This window comes from Pholis gunnellus (genome assembly GCF_910591455.1).
Source record: "Pholis gunnellus genome assembly, chromosome: 11".
Lineage (NCBI taxonomy): Eukaryota > Metazoa > Chordata > Actinopteri > Perciformes > Pholidae > Pholis > Pholis gunnellus.
In genome coordinates, this window is record NC_136538.1 from 23,767,485 (window position 1) to 23,781,937 (window position 14,453).

Sequence of the window (14,453 nt, forward strand, 5' to 3'; positions counted from 1 at the left end):
ACTAAAAAAGTAAAGTAACTAAAAAAGTAACTTTAAAAGTAAAGTAACTAAAAAAGTAACTTTAAAAGTAAAGTAACTTTAAAAGTAACTAAAAAAGTAAAGTAACTAAAAAAGTAACTTTAAAAGTAAAGTAACTAAAAAAGCAAGTTTAAAAATAAAGTAACTTAAGTAAAGTTATGACTTTTCGACATGGTACACTGACTTTTTTATGACTTTTTTCGACATCCTATACTATGCTGTTTATCACTCCGCAGCAACTCCCTTCATCAACATCGATTGTCTTCCTTCAGGATGGAGTCCAATCGCCAAAGACCTTGCACTATTCACATTTGTACAATGTGTAATAAATTATTGTGAAATTCTAATGAAGTCTCTCCTGATTGAATGACTTTTTTGACTGTTTTTCGACTTTAACCCCAGTAGAACAAACTGAAAAAACACAATTGGGTTTCATCATTAAATTCTTTTCTTTACTGCATTTGCACATAATTCACTGAACACACAGAAGTCCAGAAGCATCCAATACATAAACTGACCGATGAAAACAAGGTAAAAACAATACGTCTGTAATAAAATACACTTTCATGTTCTTATATGCATAATATAAAAACAATAAAGGGACATATTTAAATTGCAGTAATTACTATTTACAAAAGGCATTTTCTTTTAAAAGGAACTTTTACAACTTCAGTACCTAAAATAAATCAAACTATATGCAGGTCAGGTGCAGTAGTACAAAAAGGCTTTGATATCAGGAGAGTAAGGTGACAGTTTTACAGCAGGACAGAAAGGCGGGAGAAGGCCTGATGAACATTAGGTAGCCTGGAGGAGTTCACCAATGAGGAGCGAGCGCTTTTCCTCCGTTTCGTCTCTGGCCGGTCCAGGTTGCCTTCCAACCCAGCTGATATCACGCAGAAGTTCCAAATCATCAAGGTTGATAGGGTGAGGTCATCGCTAACGGAAATAACGAGCCTGTTGACGAGGGCAAACATATCAATAGTACAAACTACTAAACTTTTTCCCCCTATCATGTCCTACAGCCCGTCAACGGCCTCCCTACTGCACAGACCTGCTTCTTCCTGTTTCGCCTGCCCCCTTACACGAGCCAGGTCATCCTCGCTGAGCGTCTGAGTTACTCCATCCACAACTGCCCCTCCATCGACAACTACATGCTGACCCACAACACCGACGCAGCAGACAGCTCCGACACAGAGGAGTGAAGCGGCCAGCTGTGGTCAACCAGGTGATGAATGTATCTTCTCCCATGCCATGCACATTATGCACTGAACACAGACTTCTATTCGCCAAACCTGTAAGGCAGTGTACTGTACTGTTTATATGTTGGTTGAAATTAAAGATATGTGTAGTTTTGGTTTTCCAAATGTGCAAGGTGTTGTAATTAATGCAGTGCTTACTCTGAATCAACACTACAGGGATACGGAAAAAGAGTTTTTCAAATAAAAATAAAGTAACTAAAAAAGTAACTTTAAAAGTAAAATAACTTTAAAAGTAAAGTAACTAAAAAAGTAACTTTAAAAGTAAAGTAACTAAAAAAGTAAAGTAACTTTAAAAGTAACTAAAAAAGTAAAGTAACTAAAAAAGTAACTAAAAAAGTAAAGTAACTTTAAAAGTAACTAAAAAAGTAAAGTAACTAAAAAAGTAACTTTAAAAGTAAAGTAACTAAAAAAGTAACTAAAAAAGTAAAGTAACTAAAAAAGTAACTTTAAAAGTAAAGTAACTAAAAAAGTAACTAAAAAAGTAAAGTAACTAAAAAAGTAACTTTAAAAGTAAAGTAACTGAAAAAGTAACTAAAAAAGTAAAGTAACTAAAAAAGTAACTTTAAAAGAAAAGTAACTTTAAAAGTAACTAAAAAAGTAAAGTAACTAAAAAAGCAACTTTAAAAATAAAGTAACTTAAGTAAAGTTATGACTTTTCGACATGGTACACTGACTTTTTCATGACTTTTTTCGACATCCTATACTATGCTGTTTATAACTCCGCAGCAACTTTCTTCATCAACATCGATTGTCTTCCTTCAGGATGGAGTCCAATCGCCAAAGACGTTGCACTATTCACATTTGTACAATGTGTAATAAATTATTGTGAAATTCTAATGAAGTCTCTCCTGACTGAATGACTTTTTTGACTGTTTTTCGACTTTAACCCCAGTAGAACAAACTGAAAAAACACAATTGGGTTTCATCATTAAATTCTTTTCGTTACTGCATTTGCACATAATTCACTGAACACACAGAAGTCCAGAAGCATCCAATACATAAACTGACCGATGAAAACAAGGTAAAAACAATACGTCTGTAATAAAATACACTTTCATGTTCTTATATGCATAATATAAAAACAATAAAGGGAAATATTTAAATTGCAGTAATTACTATTTACAAAAGGCATTTTCTTTTAAAAGGAACTTTTACAACTTCAGTACCTAAAATAAATCAAACTATATGCAGGTCAGGTGCAGTAGTACAAAAAGGCTTTGATATCAGGAGAGTAAGGTGACAGTTTTACAGCAGGACAGAAAGGCGGGATAAGGCCTGATGAACATTAGGTAGCCTGGAGGAGTTCACCAATGAGGAGCGAGCGCTTTTCCTCCGTTTCGTCTCTGGCCGGTCCAGGTTGCCTTCCAACCCAGCTGATATCACGCAGAAGTTCCAAATCATCAAGGTTGATAGGGTGAGGTCATCGCTAACGGAAATAACGAGCCTGTTGACGAGGGCAAACATATCAATAGTACAAACTACTAAACTTTTTCCCCCTATCATGTCCTACAGCCCGTCAACGGCCTCCCTACTGCACAGACCTGCTTCTTCCTGTTTCGCCTGCCCCCTTACACGAGCCAGGTCATCCTCGCTGAGCGTCTGAGTTACTCCATCCACAACTGCCCCTCCATCGACAACTACATGCTGACCCACAACACCGACGCAGCAGACAGCTCCGACACAGAGGAGTGAAGCGGCCAGCTGTGGTCAACCTGGTGATGAATGTATCTTCTCCCATGCCATGCACATTATGCACTGAACACAGACTTCTATTCGCCAAACCTGTAAGGCAGTGTACTGTACTGTTTATATGTTGGTTGAAATTAAAGATATGTGTAGTTTTGGTTTTCCAAATGTGCAAGGTGTTGTAATTAATGCAGTGCTTACTCTGAATCAACACTACAGGGATACGGAAAAAGAGTTTTTCAAATAAAAATAAAGTAACTAAAAAAGTAACTTTAAAAGTAAAATAACTTTAAAAGTAAAGTAACTAAAAAAGTAACTTTAAAAGTAAGGTAACTAAAAAAGTAAAGTAACTTTAAAAGTAACTAAAAAAGTAAAGTAACTAAAAAAGTAACTTTAAAAGTAAAGTAACTAAAAAAGTAACTAAAAAAGTAAAGTAACTAAAAAAGTAACTAAAAAAGTAAAGTAACTTTAAAAGTAACTAAAAAAGTAAAGTAACTAAAAAAGTAACTTTAAAAGTAAAGTAACTAAAAAAGTAACTAAAAAAGTAAAGTAACTAAAAAAGTAACTTTAAAAGTAAAGTAACTAAAAAAGTAAAGTAACTAAAAAAGTAACTTTAAAAGTAAAGTAACTTTAAAAGTAACTAAAAAAGCAACTTTAAAAATAAAGTAACTTAAGTAAAGTTATGACTTTTCGACATGGTACACTGACTTTTTCATGACTTTTTTCGACATCCTATACTATGCTGTTTATAACTCCGCAGCAACTCCCTTCATCAACATCGATTGTCTTCCTTCAGGATGGAGTCCAATCGCCAAAGACCTTGCACTATTCACATTTGTACAATGTGTAATAAATTATTGTGAAATTCTAATGAAGTCTCTCCTGATTGAATGACTTTTTTGACTGTTTTTCGACTTTAACCCCAGTAGAACAAACTGAAAAAACACAATTGGGTTTCATCATTAAATTCTTTTCTTTACTGCATTTGCACATAATTCACTGAACACACAGAAGTCCAGAAGCATCCAATACATAAACTGACCGATGAAAACAAGGTAAAAACAATACGTCTGTAATAAAATACACTTTCATGTTCTTATATGCATAATATAAAAACAATAAAGGGAAATATTTAAATTGCAGTAATTACTATTTACAAAAGGCATTTTCTTTTAAAAGGAACTTTTACAACTTCAGTACCTATAAATAAATCAAACTATATGCAGGTCAGGTGCAGTAGTACAAAAAGGCTTTGATATCAGGAGAGTAAGGTGACAGTTTTACAGCAGGACAGAAAGGCGGGATAAGGCCTGATGAACATTAGGTAGCCTGGAGGAGTTCACCAATGAGGAGCGAGTGCTTTTCCTCCGTTTCGTCTCTGGCCGGTCCAGGTTGCCTTCCAACCCAGCTGATATCACGCAGAAGTTCCAAATCATCAAGGTTGATAGGGTGAGGTCATCGCTAACGGAAATAACGAGCCTGTTGACGAGGGCATCTCCCATGCCATGCACATTATGCACTGAACACAGACTTCTATTCGCCAAACCTGTAAGGCAGTGTACTGTACTGTTTATATGTTGGTTGAAATTAAAGATATGTGTAGTTTTGGTTTTCCAAATGTGCAAGGTGTTGTAATTAATGCAGTACTTACTCTGAATCAACACTACAGGGATACGGAATAAAAGTTTTTCAAAAAAAAATAAAGTAACTAAAAAAGTAACTTTAAAAGTAAAGTAACTTTAAAAGTAAAGTAACTAAAAAAGTAACTTTAAAAGTAAAGTAACTAAAGAAGTAACTCTGAAAGTAAAGTAACTAAAAAAGTAACTTTAAAAGTAAAGTAACTAAAAAAGTAAAGTAACTTTAAAAGTAACTAAAAAAGTAAAGTAACTAAAAAAGTAACTTTAAAAGTAAAGTAACTAAAAAAGTAAAGTAACTAAAAAAGTAACTTTAAAAGTAAAGTAACTAAAAAAGTAACTAAAAAAGTAAAGTAACTAAAAAAGTAACTTTAAAAGTAAAGTAACTAAAAAAGTAAAGTAACTAAAAAAGTAACTTTAAAAGTAAAGTAACTAAAAAAGTAACTTTAAAAGTAAAGTAACTTTAAAAGTAACTTTAAAAGTAAAGTAACTAAAGAAGTAACTCTAAAAGTAAAGTAACTAAAAAAGTTAAGTAACTTTAAAAGTAACTAAAAAAGTAAAGTAACTAAAAAAGTAACTTTAAAAGTAAAGTAACTAAAAAGTAACTAAAAAAGTAAAGTAACTAAAAAAGTAACTTTAAAAGTAAAGTAACTAAAAAAGTAAAGTAACTAAAAAAGTAACTAAAAAAGTAAAGTAACTAAAAAAGTAACTTTAAAAGTAAAGTAACTAAAAAAGTAAAGTAACTAAAAAAGTAACTTTAAAAGTAAAGTAACTTTAAAAGTAACTTTAAAAGTAAAGTAACTTTAAAAGTAACTAAAAAAGTAAAGTAACTAAAAAAGTAACTTTAAAAGTAAAGTAACTTTAAAAGTAACTAAAAAAGTAAAGTAACTAAAAAAGTAACTTTAAAAGTAAAGTAACTAAAAAAGTAACTTTAAAAGTAGAGTAACTTTAAAAGTAACTAAAAAAGTAAAGTAACTAAAAAAGTAACTTTAAAAGTAAAGTAACTAAAAAAGTAAAGTAACTAAAAAAGTAACTAAAAAAGTAAAGTAACTAAAAAAGTAACTTTAAAAGTAAAGTAACTAAAAAGTAACTAAAAAAGTAAAGTAACTAAAAAAGTAACTTTAAAAGTAAAGTAACTAAAAAAGTAAAGTAACTAAAAGTAACTTTAAAAGTAAAGTAACTAAAAAAGTAACTTTAAAAGTCCAATCGCCAAAGACGTTGCACTATTCACATTTGTACAATGTGTAATAAATTAGTGAAATTCTAATGAAGTCTCTCCTGATTGAATGACTTTTTTGACTGTTTTTCGACTTTAACCCCAGTAGAACAAACTGAAAAAACACAATTGGGTTTCATCATTAAATTCTTTACTGCATTTCAGTCAGGAACACTCTCGTTATAGATTTTAACCATTTATTGCAACAAATGGAATACAGTTAAACTTGGCGATAATGGCTCCGCTCTTTGAATGCTCCCCGGATTAGCCAGCAGCTACTGAGCTAAGACCGGGAGCACGAGCAATAACCCCCAAAAACAACGGAACCAAACGCCAAGACTGATAAGACGCCCATGCGAAGCATCAGCCAGACTACGGAAATCTATGTGTAGCAGCAAAGCCTGCTGCGGACCTCAGCAGACAACTATCATAAGATTAAGGGCGCAAGCATGCATCCCAAATGAGGCCATCCTACCTTTAATGTGAAAAGACTATGTGTAGCAGCAAAGCCTGCTGCGGACCTCAGCGTTTCTCTTTTTTAAATTATAATCAATAAAGGGCGCAAGCATGCATCCCCAAATGAGGTCCATCCTACGATTATGTGGACTATGTGTAGCAGCAAGCATGGTGCAGACCTCTGCGAACATTACGTTCCTATAAAGGAGCAAGCATGCATCCCAAAGAGGTCATACTACCTAAAACATGCAGTGAACCCCAGCCTACCACTCTAATGCAGCATTTTTATTAGCTTATTATTTTTCGTTTCTTATCGTGCATTGGGGTACTAATGATAGTCTGCCAGGTAGCGCTTATAGCTTTTTGAACAGCAATTATATTGATCCATTCATATCCGTACAGCCCAAAGTCACAAATTAGCCTCGGCGGGCTTTAAAATCCATACGCATCTGACATCCTATATTCCAGGACCCTCACATCGGACCAGGAAAACTCCCCCAAAAACATCTGTGGCTCCCAGGCGAACGCAAGATTCGTAAGCTGCTGAGGATCAGCGACCCATAGCTTCAGTGTAGCTGCTGGGAATAGAGCGGCTGCAGAGGTAGCTGCTCCGATGCGGAAGGGGTGCGAGGTGTATAGCTGAGGAGGATGTCCACATCGTTTGCAGAGTAGACTGAGTCAGGTGGTAAAGCCGGATTTTTGACGTGGCTTTTCTTTGTCGGTCAGAAACAAGGGTTCGTCTTGCCTCGCACCAGGACGCCGTTGCAGGTACCGGGTTATGGAAGATAGACAGAATGCAGAGTTAGTTAGAGAGATAACAACATTGGAACCTTTACCTTACCCGTCGACTGTGTTTCCTAGGTGAACGTGACCTGGCTTGATGGGTCTGAGGTGCCCTATTTCTCATTCCTGGTCCAAGTGAAAAGGGACCGGTCCAAGGACACAATTCTAGTTTCGCAGTCAGATGACGACATTTCTAGTTTCGTGGTCCGAATGTTGTGAGACCTGTCAAAAGCTTGACATACGTTCTAGTTTCCCGGGCGGTCCGGTCTGGTTGTGCTGAGGCAGCAAGACCCCAACCATGCTGTTCTGCTTTCTCCCTTGAACCCCCCTATTCTGCGCTGCGGTCTAAACGTGACCCCCGACTATCCTAAGCTGCGGTCTAACCTGACCCACCCTATCCTTGTCTGCGGTCTAGCTTGACCCTCACCTATCCCGTCCTGCGCTCGGGCCCTCCGCAGGGCCGACCTACCATATATTTCGGGATCTGTTGAAATCCTACCATACTTCACTATGGCTATCTAGACCCGCACAATCCTGTATCTGCGGTCTAACCTGTCCTAGTCTGCAGTCCGTCGTGACATTCTTCTATCCTTGGCTTTGACTAACCTTGACCTCTTACCTCTGGTCTAACATCTACTCACTCACGTTCTAGCCTTGAATTCCCTCGGTTTTTAAATGCTTGAGGTAGAAGGGGTAAATGCGAGCATCTATGATTATGTTAGAAATAGTAAGATCATGCAAAGGATCAAAAGACTCTGAGCTGGTTGCGAATTGACCGCACCGGAGGAACCCATAAAGCCGTGAAAAAAAAAAAAATAGTCTCCAGTCATGAATCTATCCAAAACACCCCGCCTTAATTGAGACATCAGTAGTGCACTAAAGCTATGAAAAGGGGAGACGCTTTATCGTTGCTTCCTGGATGCTCTTTTTTAAGCAGTTGAACAGGAGTCTCTGCGAATGAAGGATTTAAAATGTTAAAAATCCTTAAATTCCATTTAAATAACAAAAGCAATAAAAGGAGTTCCAGAGCAGGCTACATACTGAGGGATCTGCACATCTTAAAGACTGGAACTTTAATGAAAGAAGGTTGGATTTCCGGGATTCTTAACAGTGAGCAATAAAAGCTCGTTTTCGCTAGCTGTCTGCGAACCATTGATCGTTTTAGATTCCCCCAAACTGACAGAAGGAGCTACGAGAGTGACTGACGTTTTCTGTATAGTTGTAGAACAACGAGCTACAGTTCCAATATAACACGGCAAGTCCGATCTTAAAATCAGATCTACATCCTTCTCTTAAGGAGACAAGATCGTGGAGTTTGTCCACTGTTTTTAAGAGGTCAGGTAATCTAGATATGAATGATCTGTCTTGAGGAAGAATTCTCATAGTAGGTTTAAGGTGGCCTAACGACGAAAGTAAAGAATGTTTAGAAATAGACGCTGCATCCGACACGCTTCCTACTTCTCTAATACAAACCAACTTGGGAGGCAGTGACGCCTGCGTAGGATCGCTGTCTTTTGGAGACGGAATTTGTTAACGCTTTCAGTGCCTTGGGTTTTCACTGCAGGAGGAACACCCAAGCTAGAGTATGCTTGAGTACACTATTACATCGGCCTGTAGAAGCCACACTGAAGTCATCTAATAGATGAAGAACAAATGCAGTCGCAGTTATTCAACAACCCAACGAAGTGCTTCTGAAAGGGTGTATGAAAACACGGGGCCTACTACGACAGCCAAGTTTAGTCGGACTGAATATATTTTATCTCGTCATTTGACGCCGCTGCGACAGATGGAATATGTGGCATAAAGGTATGAGCAGTAAGCTTGGAGCTCTATCATGAGGGGCTGAGAATATGAAATATTCCGCTATATATATATATATTTTATTACAGCAGACCACTTTGAAGCAGCGTGTGGAGAAGTATAGATAGACAAAAGCAAGACAAGCAACAAATGCTATGCTAAGAGGATACAAACTGCAGGCCGATTAGTAATGAAGATGATGGTCTGAGGAACGTTTCTTAGGATTGCAACGAATGACGGCACGTATGGGCCACCCTCAAGATACACCATCACATGAGGATACACAAGGTTTATGAAAAGAAGAGACTACAAAGCGACGGCGTACAATGCACCAACTGTTCTCACTAAAGACTACTGGACATCGCTGGGTAACCATAATCACCTCGGAGTTACAGTGCATTATATTGATGAACCGTGGGAGCTGCGTTCACGTGCTCTGACTGCCATGAACCGATAGACGTTTTGCTGAAACGAGCGCGGAACATTTGATCATGTTGCTCAGCAGTGGAATGTTCCAAATAAAGTCGGCGCACTTAGCACAATAATTATGACCGCTGCTGCAAGACGTCTGCCTTTTGAACACTTACCCTACATAGCGCACAGTCTCCAGCGTTCTGCCAGTGTGTAAAGGAAATACTGCTGTTAAAACACACCCCATTTGCTGAAAGTGTTTGCAGACCAAATGTTATTGCACTTTTTGTTCATATAGCAGTACTTTTTAAATAAAAGTGCGCAATCATTACTTGTGAATTCGTATTGAATTTTGCACATAATGCGATCAATCGCAGAAAATCATGTGATTAATCGCAATTCAAATTGTAATAGCTGCCCGCACCATTATTTAAGTATTCAGAGTACTTTAAAAGCTTTACCTATGCATAATGCGGAAATAAGAAGGGAGGACGACCATAAGGCCCAGTCATGTAGCCCTTCGCAATTCTTGCCACTTGTCTGCTATTTCTGGTTCTTCGGAGCTTGTAAAGGTTTTTACCGACATGGGATACTTTAGAAGGACACTTTGAACTCGACCAGTAGTTAAATAATTAACTAAACTATTAGATGATTCTACTAGCTTTTCCGAAGCTGAGACGTTGACAGGTTTATACATTCTTGGCACGAGACGAGTGCCGCAGCGCGGTTGAACACAGCAGAATTTTAAATAAATTTATGTCATCACCTGAGAGGATTTGATTCCTTAGCTGAGGAGAAATTGTAGCTGCGGGTGGAAAGAATGGCACTCCAGAACCCAGCGTTCTATGCAGCAAGACGTCAAAGAGAGCGCCCGGCCCCGCGGTAGATCGTCGGTCGGCTCCGTCGTCGATCACCGGTCGGCTCCTTCGTCGACCTGGCTGCCGCTCCCTAGTGGTTCGCCGGCCGCCTTCGTCGGAGCGGGCCGTTTTAGCAGTGGAGCTGTTACCGTGTTAGCGGCGTGGAGTCCCGGAATCGAGCGGGTTTCCAGAACCAGGAGCGGACATCCATCTTGCTAAAAGAGGACTGAATGTATAGTGAGAGCGGCAAGGACCGAGTACTTCTCCTGAAGTTTGAAATGGATAGAGTCTTGCTCTTCTTAGCCAAGGTGCTATGTGCGTCAACTTCCGGGTTGCGATGAGACATAATAAGCGCAGATATGATGAGTAACGTGAATCGTTGATCTCGACGCTTCGCCAGCAGTGAGGTCTGTCAGCGTAGATGTAGAATGAATCAGTGAGAAGGAAGCCATATTTAAACAAACCTCCGTGAAGTGAGAGTGGGCTGTGATTGGTGCGTGGCCGATCGGAAGCTATGATTCAATCGGCCGGCTGTCAGCTGGTTACAGCTGGGGCGTATAACTTCCGTCTCCTGCATGAACTTACGCAAGCTTCATTTGCACATAATTCACTGAACACACGGAAGTCCAGAAGCATCCAATACATAAACTGACCGATGAAAACAAGGTAAAAACAATACGTCTGTAATAAAATACACTTTCATGTTCTTATATGCATAATATAAAAACAATAAAGGAAAATATTTAAATTGCAGTAATTACTATTTACAAAAGGCATTTTCTTTTAAAAGGAACTTTTACAACTTCAGTACCTATAAATAAATCAAACTATATGCAGGTCAGGTGCAGTAGTACAAAAAGGCTTTGATATCAGGAGAGTAAGGTGACAGTTTTACAGCAGGACAGAAAGGCGGGATAAGGCCTGATGAACATTAGGTAGCCTGGAGGAGTTCACCAATGAGGAGCGAGTGCTTTTCCTCCGTTTCGTTTCTGGCCGGTCCAGGTTGCCTTCCAACCCAGCTGATATCACGCAGAAGTTCCAAATCATCAAGGTTGATAGGGTGAGGTCATCGCTAACGGAAATAACGAGCCTGTTGACGAGGGCAAACATATCAATAGTACAAACTACTAAACTTTTTCCCCCTATCATGTCCTACAGCCCGTCAACGGCCTCCCTACTGCACAGACCTGCTTCTTCCTGTTTCGCCTGCCCCCTTACACGAGCCAGGTCATCCTCGCTGAGCGTCTGCGTTACTCCATCCACAACTGCCCCTCCATCGACAACTACATGCTGACCCACAACACCGACGCAGCAGACAGCTCCGACACAGAGGAGTGAAGCGGCCAGCTGTGGTCAACCTGGTGATGAATGTATCTTCTCCCATGCCATGCACATTATGCACTGAACACAGACTTCTATTCGCCAAACCTGTAAGGCAGTGTACTGTACTGTTTATATGTTGGTTGAAATTAAAGATATGTGTAGTTTTGGTTTTCCAACTGTGCAAGGTGTTGTAATTAATGCAGTGCTTACTCTGAATCAACACTACAGGGATACGGAATAAGAGTTTTTAAAATAAAAATAAAGTAACTAAAAAAGTAACTTTAAAAGTAAAGTAACTTTAAAAGTAAAGTAACTAAAAAAGTAACTTTAAAAGTAAAGTAACTAAAGAAGTAACTCTAAAAGTAAAGTAACTAAAAAAGTAACTTCAAAAGTAAAGTAACTTTAAAAGTAACTAAAAAAGTAAAGTAACTAAAAAAGTAACTTTAAAAGTAAAGTAACTAAAAAAGTAAAGTAACTAAAAAAGTAAATTTAAAAGTAAAGTAACTAAAAAAGTAAAGTAACTAAAAAAGTAACTTTAAAAGTAAAGTAACTAAAAAAGTAACTTTAAAAGTAAAGTAACTTTAAAAGTAAAGTAACTAAAAAAGTAACTTTAAAAGTAAAGTAACTAAAGAAGTAACTCTAAAAGTAAAGTAACTTTAAAAGTAACTAAAAAAGTAAAGTAACTAAAAAAGTAACTTTAAAAGTAAAGTAACTAAAAAAGTAAAGTAACTAAAAAAGTAAATTTAAAAATAAAGTAACTAAAAAAGTAACTTTAAAAGTAAAATAACTTTAAAAGTAAAGTAACTAAAAAAGTAACTTTAAAAGTAAAGTAACTAAAAAAGTAACTTTAAAAGTAAAGTAACTAAAAAAGTAACTAAAAAGTAAAGTAACTTTAAAAGTAACTAAAAAAGTAAAGTAACTAAAAAAGTAAAGTAACTAAAAAAGTAACTAAAAAAGTAAAGTAACTTTAAAAGTAACTAAAAAAGGAAAGTAACTAAAAAAGTAACTTTTAAAGTAAAGTAACTAAAAAAGTAACTAAAAAAGTAAAGTAACTAAAAAAGTAACTTTAAAAGTAAAGTAACTTTAAAAGTAACTAAAAAAGTAAAGTAACTAAAAAAGTAACTTTAAAAGTAAAGTAACTAAAAAGTAAATATATTGCTGTAGAAGGCCAACTCCTCATGAAATTCATTGGTCCATATATTCTTAATGCAATAAGATATCAAGAAACTTTTCATAACTGTTGATGATATATATCCAATAATGATTCACAGCAAATTTGGTACCAATCAGACCCAGGGTCTAGGAGAAGTGATTTTTTTTTTTTTTTACAAAATTCAAAATGGTGGAACATTTTGGTAGGCGGAGCTTAGGGTCCCAAGAGGATTTTTTGTAGAACTCATTCAGTTGCTCATGTCTGTAAAATCTTAAGTAATTTGGACATACGGGCTGTTGGGGCTTGCCTTTCCATTATCTAGGTGGCGCTAGCGAGTAATTTTGTATGCTCGAGCATTGGACCCATAAAATATCAAAATTTCCGCAGTCCCGATATGCTCGCCAAATATGGGGAGGTTGGGGACATGTCAGATACCCTTAAACGTTTTTTCATCATAGGGTATAATAATAATTCCTACAGATACAATAGGGACCTCGCGGACCCGACGTTGTCGGTGTTCTGGCCCTAAATATATTTAAAAGAGTAACAACAACAACACAATGCAATTTATAGTACAATAGTGCAATGATGCAGAGTGCAATGTGGGCTGTAATTAACATGGAATTATTAATAAAACAGGTTACTTTATATAGCTACATGAGATAGTTGGATTTGGTAGTAGCATACACTACCGTTCAAAAGTTTGGGGTCACTTAGAAATGTCCTTATTTCTCAAAGAAAAGCACTGTTTCTTTCAATGAAGATAACATTAAATTAATCAGAAATACACTCTATACATTGTTAATGTGGTTAATGACTATTCTAGGTGGAAACGTCTGGTTTTTAATGAAATATCTACATAGGTGTATAGAGGCCCATTTCCAGCAACTATCACTCCAGTGTTCTAATGGTACATTGTGTTTGCTAATCGCCTTAGAAGACTAATTGATGATTAGAAAACCCTTGAAAACAGTTATGCTGGTGAGAGAAGCTATAAAACTGGCCTTCCTTTGAGCTAGTTGAGTATCTGGAGCATCACATTTGTGGGTTGGATTATACTCTCAACATGGCCAGAAAAAGAGAGCTTTCATGAGAAACTCGCCAGTCTATTCTTGTTCTTAGAAATGAAGCTATTCCATGCGAGAAATTGCGAAGAAACTGAAAATTGACACGAAATTGTCTGGGTGACCCCAAACTTTTGAACGGTAGTGTATATACAGCATGTTTGTATTTATATTGATATTAATATAAACTTTTCCAGCGTTGCTACTTTTACTTAAAGCTCTAGTAGTGTGTAGGATCTGGCGGCATCTAGGTGAGGTTGCAGATCGATTACAACTAACTGAAACTACTCCGGTGCCAACTGTGTAGGAGAACTACGGTGGCCGACGCAAATGCACTAAAACGCGAATGGCCCTATCTGGAGCAGGTGTTTGGTTTGTCCCTTTTGGGCCCCTGTAGATACATGGCGGTCCTCCTCAATGGCGCAATCTAAGGTAACGGAAACACAACGGTTGGTGTTTTCTGGTGATTATACATTAAACTCCACACTGTACCTTTAAGTAAAATATTGTAATATATATATATATATATAATCACTGATAAATTACACCAGATGTAAGTAAAACAAATATAAATGTAACTTAATTTATTTTTACATCAATTTGAACCAGATAGTTGCATTTCCAGTTGTTTCCAGCAGATGGCGAAAACGAGCCGTAAATGACCCTTCTCTCTCACCGTAGAAGAAGAGCCCGCAGTCTGCCAGCATCAGCACCAGCAGAGACGTCGCTCTCTCTCTCTCTCTCTCTCTCTCTCTCTCTCTCTCTCTCTCTCTCTCCATCCTCCTCCGATCCG